Raw genomic sequence first — 11,092 nt, forward strand, 5'->3', positions numbered from 1 at the left:
ATTTGATTTGTTCAATTAGTCGGTCGTCATAAATCGGAAATCGGGAAACAACAGATGGACAGAGAGAATGATTATAATCCATGTCTCAGTCCATATGATATCTTGTACAATGGAGGAATATATGACCCCTTATCTATTTGAGGCATTCACACTATTGGTGCTAAGTTGTTAAAGGCCAAATACATCAAGGATAGCAAGCTAGTTAGGATGATGCTTTGTAATATTGAAAATTTGCATGTATATTAGAGAAAACATAGATCCAAAGCATTTAGGGTTGCATGTACACCTTAAGAGTGTTAGAATGCTCAAAACCCATCAAGTAAAGCTAACACACTAAGTCAGTTGACGTAACAAAGAGGTCTTCATTGCGGTAGTAGTAGTTGCGGTTCACTCCGGTTCTCTAAACAACATCTTCAACTGCGGTAGACAAACATCCATTGCGGTAGCAAAACTAATTACGGTAGCTAAAGAAGATACGGTAGCACAACAGAACTGCGAATCGTTAAGTTTAAGAGGGTCACTTTTTGCTTCAACAACACATTTTGGCCACGCTAAAAGATATCCCATTCTAGGGAAAGATTATGAAGATGCCTACAAGCATATTGACAAGGTCAATGACAATGCTAACTATTTCAACATTCCCAATATACCTCATGCAACGGTGTTGTTGAGGATGTTACCGGTAACTTTTAGAGGAGAGGCTAAAGATTTGCTAAAGGCACTTCCACCCGACGCTATCACTACACGAGCTCAACTTCGTGAAGAGTTCATCCAACAATTTAGTCCACCATCCAAGGTTGAAAACGTGAAGAAGAATATAGCCAATTTTGAACAACAGATGCGAGAGTCCTTATATGAAACCTAGGAGAGGTATACAGGTTTTCTTAGAAATTGTCCTCAGCATGACTTGAACGTTGAAGAAGAGGTGTCTATTTTCTATGACGGGGTGAATGTGACAACGAGGCAACATATTGACTCTCAAGGACCGCTAACAAAGAAGAATTTGGCTACAATCAAGGAGTTAGTTGAACAATTCGCAAAGCACTCAAGAGAATATCATAACCCGTAAGAAGATGTTATAAGAGGTAAAGGTACTTGAGAAGTAAGAAATGAAAACTTGGCTGCAATAATGGCTAAACTCGAGAATATGGATCGACAAATGACGAAGATGGATCAATCCATACATGTCGTACGAGTTAGATGTGACAATTGCAATAGTCCGTACTTGACCAAATATTGCGATCTAGATGAGAATAGGAACTGAAAATCCTAAGTATGTTACTCGGGTGGGGACAAGTACGGTGAGGATTGGAGGAAACCAAAGAAGGAGTGGTTGCCTTACGATGAATATAAGAAGCAAAAGGATGAGAAGTATAGGCAAACCGGTAGAGGGTTTTATCAAAAAGAACAACCACCGTCCGATAACAAATCCGAGTTTGAGTTGATGCTTTCACGCTTTACAACCGTTTTGAGAAACGACATGACGCGACTGATGCTACAATAAGAAATCAGCAAGTGGCGATAATGAATTTTGAGACTCAATTGGGTCACTTGACTAAACTCGTGAATGAGAGGTTACCACTCAAGAATCCTGAACCAAAAGCACAATTTCATATTATGGCGATATACACTAAAAAAGAGGTTTATTCAGAGCCACTTGTGATGTGCGATGCAACCACCGAACAACCTAATCCATAGCCGAAAGGATTAAAGCCCGAAGCAAAAATAAAATCGAGTTCTCCAGACCCTAAGTTGTGGAAATATGGCCACGCCATGGCCCCTGAAGGGTGAGAATTCTTTGTTTTTAAAACTTTACCATCCTCTTATACCTTATCCATCTCGAGCCATAAGAAACCTACTCGATCAAGAATAGAAGAAAATCATGGAGTAAGTGCTATTCCTCTCGATCAACGCTCCATTCCTCAAGTCCATGGCTAAACTTCCTAAATTTTATAAAGAAGTTATGACTAATCGAAGGGAGTTAGAAAATGAATCCACTATTATTCTTAATGAATTGTGTTCTGTTGCAACCAGTGATAGATTGCCATAAAAATGGGGGTCCGGGCCGATTAACTTTACCTTATGAATTTGGAATTTCCACCTGAATAAATTCTTTAGCGGATTCGGGGGCTAGCACAAATCTCATGCCATACTCTTTTTATGAGAAGCTCGCTATACCAATGAATCAAGTCGTAGATGCCCATCCATTTACCTTGATGCTCTTCCTCAACCCATTTTAGCCGAAATTATTGCAAAAAATTAGGATCACAGTCGACTAAAGGCATAACTTTGCGAGAACTTGGAATTCTCACACAGTCAATCATATAAATGTATATTACACGAACTAGGACTTGATTTATTATGATTAACATTTAATATCTACTTCAATATGTAACATCCCAAAAATTTGAACAAATTTGAAACGTTTCAAAACATCCCTTTTACTAATAAAAGTGTTTACAAAATCATTGTATCCAAAACATTATTTAAAATCAGTGTCTCCCAAGATCAATGACATAAAATCAGGATGTGTACGGTCATGCGTTCGCCTTGCTACGATTCTCTGAAGTACCTGAAACCATAAACCCATAACTGTAAGCACAAAGCTTAGTGTGTTCCCCCAAAGTACCACCACACAAACAGATAACATATACCAACAAACAATATGCATACAGGGCCTTTAGCATGACTAGAACGCCCCACCGGCCTACAGTCTATCTGGTACGCCCACAGAGCCTTCAGTCTAACTGGAACGCCCCACCGACCTACACTCTATCTGGTACGCTCACAAAACCTTCAGCATGACTGGTACGCCTCACGGGGCCTTCAGCCTATCTGGAACGTTCTCTGGGCCTTCGGCCTGACCGGTACGCCCCACTGGCCTTCAGTCTATCCGGGACGCCCTGGGTCTGTTGGCCTTCAGCACAGTGCTGGACCGCCTCAACCCAACCACACATAACATGTCTACATATACATTACACATAAACATGCAGTTAACCAGCCAATAACAAACAGACAAATCTAACAGATCATAACAGCATAACAACATCCTATCTACCAGGATACCGACCTAACAGATCATAACAACATAAAAACATCCTATCTACCAGGATACCGATCTAATAGATCAATAGCATACATAACAGGAAAACAATCGAAAGGGGTCGGCATTGGTGCCTTCGACCCAACAAGTACAGTGAGGAACACTTACCTCACAAGTAGCGCTGAACTGATCAGGTCTGACTATGAATCTCAACCCCTGACTCAAATGCCTACAACCACCACGTGACCAATTCTATCAAAATCCAGAAATACCCAAAATGCCTTCAGAAGTCAACTTGGTCAACCATGGTAAAAGTCAAAGTCAATGGTCAAGGTCAACAGTCCATGTTGACCCAACTCGTCGAGTTTCTATAGTAATCAGAAGGTCGGGAAAACCCTAGCCAACTCGCCAAGTTGGTTGGAAAACTCGCAGAGTTTTCCCCAGCTTAACACATTCAGTTGGTTCTTCGATTCCAAGGACTCTAAGGCTCAGATCTAAACTCAAATGTTGTCTAAAAGGATAAACTTTCCAACGTTATCCTTTGGGGCTACTCCAAGTGCTCCAAAAACCCCTCCACAAGGCTTGAAGACTCAAGGGATTAACCACTAAGCACAAAATCCTTGAGATCCGAAACCCAACCTTTCTAGAAGAGATTCTAGCATCAAAATCTACCTAAAGGTTAGTGCTTTATTTAAATGCATGTTCAATGCATGTCTTGAACCCAAAATGGGTCAAAGAGGGAAAAATATGACCTAAACTCAATGCATCGCATCAAAACTTGGCTAAAGACCAGATCCTAACCACTATAAGGTCACCTTGACCTGGAGATTCATAAAGTTGCAACCTTTATGAGATCCATCCATTGCAACATCCAAGAATAAGGAGAAAAAGGGAAAAAAAAACTCAAGATCTAGCTACATAAAGGAATAAAAATCGGATATTGGACACTTACATAGGTCTAAAAGAGTGCCAAACTGAAGATGAGAGCTTGATTGCTAGATCCTTGCCTCCTTCTTCTAAATTTTTCTCCTTTTGCTCCTAAAATACCAAACTAGTCACAAAATGAGAGGGAATGGTGATTAGGGTTCACAAGGGACGATATAGGGGTTTGGAGGCTGATTAAATATCAGCCCTAGGGACTTAAGGAGATTATATAGGGTGCAAAACCCTAAAACTTAGGGTTTCTCATCCAGCCGCCAACACGCTGAGTTTCCTTCACTCAACTCACCGTGTTGGTAAATAAAAATATGCGGCCCCAATCTCTCCAACTCGCCGAGTTGAGGCTATCAACTCGTCGAGTTCCAAAGGAAAACTTGCTTTAAGGAATAAATCTCTTATATGGAAATCGGGATGTTACAAGTCTCCCCCACTTGAACTAGGCTTCGTCCTCGAAGCCTGCTGCGGTGAACCAAATCTGGATGATGCTCCCGCACCTCAGACTCCGGTTCCCAGGTCCGCTCAGAGCCCATTCGGTGCTGCCATCGTACCTTTACCAAAGGTACTTCCTTGCTACGCGAAACCTTTACCTTCCTTTCCAGAATAGCTATCGGACTCTCAACATAATTCAGGCGCTTATCAACATGAATATCATCCAAATGAAATCATCGCGTCCTAATCCAATGCGCACTTTCGCAGCTGCGAAACATGGAATGTTCTATGAATCTGACCGAGCTCTTCAAGAAAATCCAATCTGCAAGCAACCTTGCCAACCATGGAAATCGCCCGAAAAGACCCAAACTCATCACCACCTTGAATAATCACATCTACTTAACCTAAATATTGAAATCTCAAATCGGTCTAATTCCCTGGCAGACCGCCCATACTAAACCATTGCTAATTCCATTCCACTTGTCTTCCAAATTTACTACTCAACTTCTGATTAAATGAGAATTCCACTAGAAAATAGACTTGCAAACCACATGCTGATGTTGGAAACTTTTCTTTTGACTGAAGGAAAAAATATGCCCTCGAGAAAAGGCTCATCCCGATGATAACAAATCCTATGGATATAATGAAAAATGCGAGGCAAGCTGGGAGATAAACCTTATAGTGCTGAACAAGACACTGTTTCCTTTATCTGTTGAACCAACATACCGCTGCTAAGAGTTTTGATCCCCACACAGATAGAACCAACCAAAATACAATCACAAGAACTTGATCTATCATCAAAACGGAAACCATCCTTCGACCTTGGACCCCTCCACTGATACCTTTGGTGTACATATCCCTTAATTTAATTCTACAAAAGCAAAGACCTTGCACACCACACTCGTGATTACCAACACGGGTTTCCTCCAAGAACCAGCTTGGTATATGATTCACAACCGGAGATCCAAAGATCTACACTTGTATTCTTCCCGAAATTTTCTAATTCACGGCAACCCTTCACTAAACTTGGATATAAAGATCCCTAGCCACCGCTGATACTGCCAGCCTCACACCTGGCCCAGCCATCAGGTTCCTTAGAGTCCTAAAAGACAAGGCTACCATAGCCTGAGCATCCTTCTGCGCCACTCACTGTCCGCATAACCATTCCTACTAAACCAAAATCCATTGCTTCGACCCAACAATCTCTACCAGGTCCCACCTGTATTGTCATATACCCACGGGCCTCGCCCACGTGTCCCCACTCAAACTAGAGCTACACAATCCCCACTCCGCCTCGGACCCCAAGGGTCCTCAACCTGAAACAGAGAAACGATCTCCCACAATCCTGACCGGAGTGCCCAAGGTACGAACTGATCCCTCTTTATGCTCACGACCACCCCAAAAAAAATTCTACCTCAAACTGGTGAATGCTACGATCCCATCGCAATCTTACAACACTCCTAATCCCCCAATTTTACCACCCATGGTCTTACTACACCCACACCTCACGCCCTACTCACTCGGAGTCGAACCCGCATCCCACTGCATCCGATCAGATGTTCGGGTCATGCTTCGGACCCCCAAAGCCTTCATTAAACCACAACAGACAGCGAGGTTCCAACAAAACCCTCAAATTGGATCCATCCATAAGCCTTCTATACATCATAGCGGAAACTTTTGACCCGCTGTTGGAAGTTTCCTAAACTCCCAACTTACACAACTTCAATTCAGACAACCACTTGTGTCGCTTCCCTCTTGACTGGGATGTGAAACTAACCCTAGTTCCATACCCAAGTCATCTCCCGAAGATTTTGATTGATTCTCCCCCACTTGGATTCGCCGAAGCTCTCCCATCCCACGAAATTTGTTGGATTCCCAATCCATCTTATCCTCATGAACCGATTACGACCTGCGCTTGCCCATATTTGTTTTCCAATACTACCTGATCTCGATGATTGTCCAACTCATGAATTCCCGAAAAATACTCCCTGGAATCCTAGCAAGTCCGATGATCTCAATCACTTCTCATAATACCGCACCAAATCCTTAAGTCCTTTATGTTGGTCACTAAAGCCACAACCCTTCCTCTGGCTGGCGAATCGCTACCCAATGTTTCATCCTCAAATGAATCAAATCTAACCATCTACAATCCCTACAGATGCCCTCTTTCCCCACACTTGAAACACCTAAACTTGTGACAAGCAAATCCTTGAGTTCCCTCACACTTGCCACACACCTCATGATTCTCCTGACTTCCAGTACCCAGGTCAACAGCCTCAATCTCCTCGTCCTCTGCTGAATGAGCCCTCTTCCTCATTCCTAGTTGTGTCCCCACAACCAGATCTCCCCCAGCAGCCATCTCATTAGTAACATCTCTCACAGACTGCAAAGCTGCAGTCTTTTCCCCGAGTCTGGAAATCACCCTGCCAGTGATCCGATCTACGACGCCGAACATTTCTTTTCACAAAATCTGAGAAACCTCCACTGTAATCATGTCCTGCATTTGATCAACGGACATCATCGTCCTATCCTGGCCACTAGCTCCCAATCCTGACCCGAATCCCGCCTCCAATCGTCTCGGAATCACCATACTGAACATAAACCAGGGAGATATCAGATGAAACGCATAACATACCAGGGGATCCAACTCCCAATAAAACCCTAGGGGTTGTGACTTCCTTGCTATGCATACGGGTCCTGTGCTTTTAGTAGTACGGGCCCATACTACCTTCTACACCTACCCGTATTTGTCTCAAAGGATCATCACAAAAACCCTACCAAAACCCGCATACTAGTATACTCATACACTCTATCCTCACTTCCTAGAGGAAGGGTAAACATAACGCAACTGGCCAATTGACCCCACATAACTCACCCTACCTGTAACTTCCACACGACCCTCCATTGGTTCCAGATTACCATCGCATGAATACAATCACATGTCGCACAACTTAAACAATATTAGACTAAAAGTTTCAATCCTACAACGGTTAGACTCAGACAAGAGCTGCGCAGCAGGACCAAATCCCTTACTCTAAGATCGGTTAACCCATGTAGAATGTGACATAGCGTATTCACTAAATAGTCAGTTCACACACGAAAGAGTCATACAACAATCATTCAAGTACTCTATAAGAGATAAGGCATCATATATCAAACAATTCCATCATACAGTTCCTGATGATCCCTATCCTCTCACTAGCATGATGTTCTAACATATCATAACATTATCTCAATAATTGTGTGGTAATTTGGGATCACTTACTGGCTCCGGATGATCTTACACTTCGCATCCTCCTTGAGTATTTTGAAAACCATTTGAAAATCATTTTGAAAATCTTTTCCTTAGTTTGATACTGGATTTACACGAGTGTTCCTCCAATTCACTCAAACCAAGGCTCTGATACCAACTTGTTGTTGGGTTTTGAGCATTCTAACACTCCTATGGTGTACATGCAACCCTAAATACCTTGGATCTATGTTTTCTCTATTATACATGCAAATATCAAATTTCCAAGGTATTGTTCTAACTAGCATAATATAAAGTACACATAATATAAAATCTAGTAGAATTACATACCTCTTGTTTGCTGCTTGATTCCATGAAGCTTAAGAGCCTAGTGCCCCAAGTGTGACACCTCAAATGGTTCACACAACATCATAAACATTTGGAATAACCATGAGAGAAGATATGAGTTCATAGAAATTGGCTTGCCCTCTATATTATGCACTAGTGCCAATTTCACCAACCAATAGGGTCTTTATATAGTGTGCACATTAGGGTTACACCATGTAACCCATGACTTTACCCATTCCTTATGATCCATGGGATTTAACCTCCATGGAGTATCCATGGGCCACCACATGGGTTAAACCCAACATAAGGAATCATGGATCATAAGCCCACATATATAAGAATCAATGATTTACACAATCAATCCCCATATATTTAATTAGTCTCTTTTTGATCACTAAATTAATTCCAAATTAATTCTTGATCAATACTAATTAAATAATATGATTTCATATTAATATATTAGAACTTATAATATATTAATATGTCACAAATATCTTCTTCTCATTAAAAGGTCTACCCAAATGTTCCGATGCCATGCAACCCAAATGGACCATGCCGGGTCGGGTCAAGTATATACCAATTATAGTTATGGACTTAGACACTAATCCAACAATCTCCCACTTGGATAAGTCTAATAACTATTATTGCAAGTACGCCTTCACAACCCGACCAGCAATCGTAGCTCTTAAAAGCTGCTGCCGAACTCTGAACAAATCAATGACGCGTCCATTAGATAAGTGATCATATATTCCTCCATTCTAGATATCATATGGACTCAGACATGGATTATAATCATTCTCTCTGTCCATTTGTTATTTCCCGATTTCTGATTTATGACGACTGACTAATTGAACAAATCAAATCAGTCCAGCCCCGGCCGAGCACTTACGTTTTGTCATCACTAAATCATCGAGGGGCCCACATATATCGCTTTTATCCCTTTGAGGGTAAAAGGAATGGATAAACTTCGACTCATATGCTTGTACTGACTACTTGTTGAATCATACACAAAGGCACGTTTTATAACATCGAGTTACCAATGCGTTTTCGTGCAATCAATGTATAACCAACTCATAGTCAACAACTCATATCTCTAGGTTTGAAGAATATAAGATATTATCGTCTCATGATTCACTCGTGATAAAATCCATGAAGTGATTCAAATGAGTGTGGGTTGAATCCAATACTCAGAACTTATAAGCACTCATGAATGTTGTAGCAACCACTGCTATGTCTAATGCACATTAGACAGATCATACAAGCCAAATTCATGACAGTCTTGATTCATATCTACTTCCAACATATGACCGACTGTGGATGGTTTGAATAACTTAGTCATTCGGGAAGAATGACCTAGTTATTCTGGAAGTCAAAACATGCAAAGTGAAACACAAGAATAATACTAATCCTATATGGCCCCAACACTTTGAGTGTAAATAAAAACACCTTATATCTAAGCACCATATTGATTACTCATTATTCATGTTTCGATTAATCAACTCAATACTTGAATTGAAACAATAGTCATGCCATGCTCCAAGCATGCACACTATGTTAGTCCAAACAATTGCTATGCCATACTCCAAGTATGCACACTATGTTTACATGTGGTCCTCTCTTTGTGAAACAGATCGATTGACAGCATTTCAATGATGCTCATTTCACAATCCCAAATCCTTTACAATAAATGTAAGAACACCAAATTCTTGTCATTTACCGTAATCTTGTTAGATTCTAAACTTATATGCAATGATCCTCTTGTAATTAATATGCACACAAGTCACAAAGACTTGGCAACAAACATTACAAGGTATTCCAATGGAGATCAATTCCATGGAAACGAAGTCAAATTCAAAGTACATTCCTTTGAACATCCTTCTTGCATTAAGTTCTCTAATCTTACACAGATTCAAAGAATAACTTCCACCTATGCAAACAATTCCATATTACCATTTTGACCATCACTTCTGAACAAGAGTTGCCTTTTTTCAAAATATGTCAATATGGTCCTTACTCTATACTTCTAATTGTCCATGAGCAACCAATCTTTTGTAAACCTCAGATTGTCCTCGACAATTTGCTTAATCATTTTAGTCATTTCCAGTTCTATTCCTTTTCCATTTTAATGCCTTAGGCATTTGGAAAATTTAGAATGTATTATAGCACATGTAATCGAACCCATACCCGAAGCATATAGGACACGATTCATGTTATAAATTTTTATTTGCCATATTCTCACAATTCGAACTATGAAGAGGTATGTCGTAATCATAATCGAATTTTGAGAACGCAACATATATAGAATTTCCTTATGTTGAACCATTCCAAAATAACATTCTTATATATCCTTGACTAAAATAGATTAAAATCTCAATCTAAGCTTGTAGAATTGGAATGAAGTATAAAATCCTCTCCCTTAATTATAGGAAAAAAACTTTTCAAACTGAATTGAAACTTTTGTTTTCTATAATTAACATTGCTAACTTGCAACATAATCATCATGCTCCCACTAGCATAATCATTATTATCTTACTAGCATAACACGTATGCTCCCACTAGCTTTGACATGTACTCAGAAATCAGCTGGACTTCTAGAAAAACAATACTTTATTGACTTTCTTACCAAAGTTCAGATTCCTGATACGAGATGCTTTGATAAGACTTTATCAAAATCATACACCTTTCCTTAGATAGCTCACATGTTTGTCTAGACCTTTTGCCATTCTCACTAGTTAGTGTGACGGTTAACCACACACGCTCCACTAACGACATGAGAATGCAAATATCACAACTGCTATCTACTTAAAATCCATTTAGTGAAAGCGTTTCCTCACCATCATTTTCATGAATCGAAGAGAAACCTTATGACACTTAGATTTTTATGGTGTAAGTGTTCCTATCCATGTGAATTTGTCATAACCATAATCACAAGACAAGGTTAGTGGAAAATCCAAACACATATGGACTGAACTTGTTCAATCTTAATTTCTTGCCACCCGGCAGCACAAGGGCCTACCATTGCTTCCAGGTTGTTATGCAAACATTTGAGAACTCATAGAACTCATAAGCATAGTCAACTTTTAACTGGAATAGACATAGAAATA

At 40.3% G+C, this 11,092-nt stretch overlaps 1 non-coding gene across 1 annotated transcript; it reads right to left on the reverse strand.

Annotated features, from left to right (window-relative positions):
• Positions 1–803: 803 nt before the first annotated feature.
• Positions 804–909, reverse strand: LOC145123179 (small nucleolar RNA R71). The gene has a single exon (XR_013715050.1). It is a non-coding gene; the product is annotated as a small nucleolar RNA R71 (small nucleolar RNA).
• Positions 910–11,092: the final 10,183 nt, after the last annotated feature.

Source organism: Lactuca virosa, chromosome 6, assembly GCF_052849685.1.
Source record: "Lactuca virosa cultivar CGN04683 chromosome 6, Lactuca_virosa_CGN04683_v6, whole genome shotgun sequence".
NCBI lineage: Eukaryota > Viridiplantae > Streptophyta > Magnoliopsida > Asterales > Asteraceae > Lactuca > Lactuca virosa.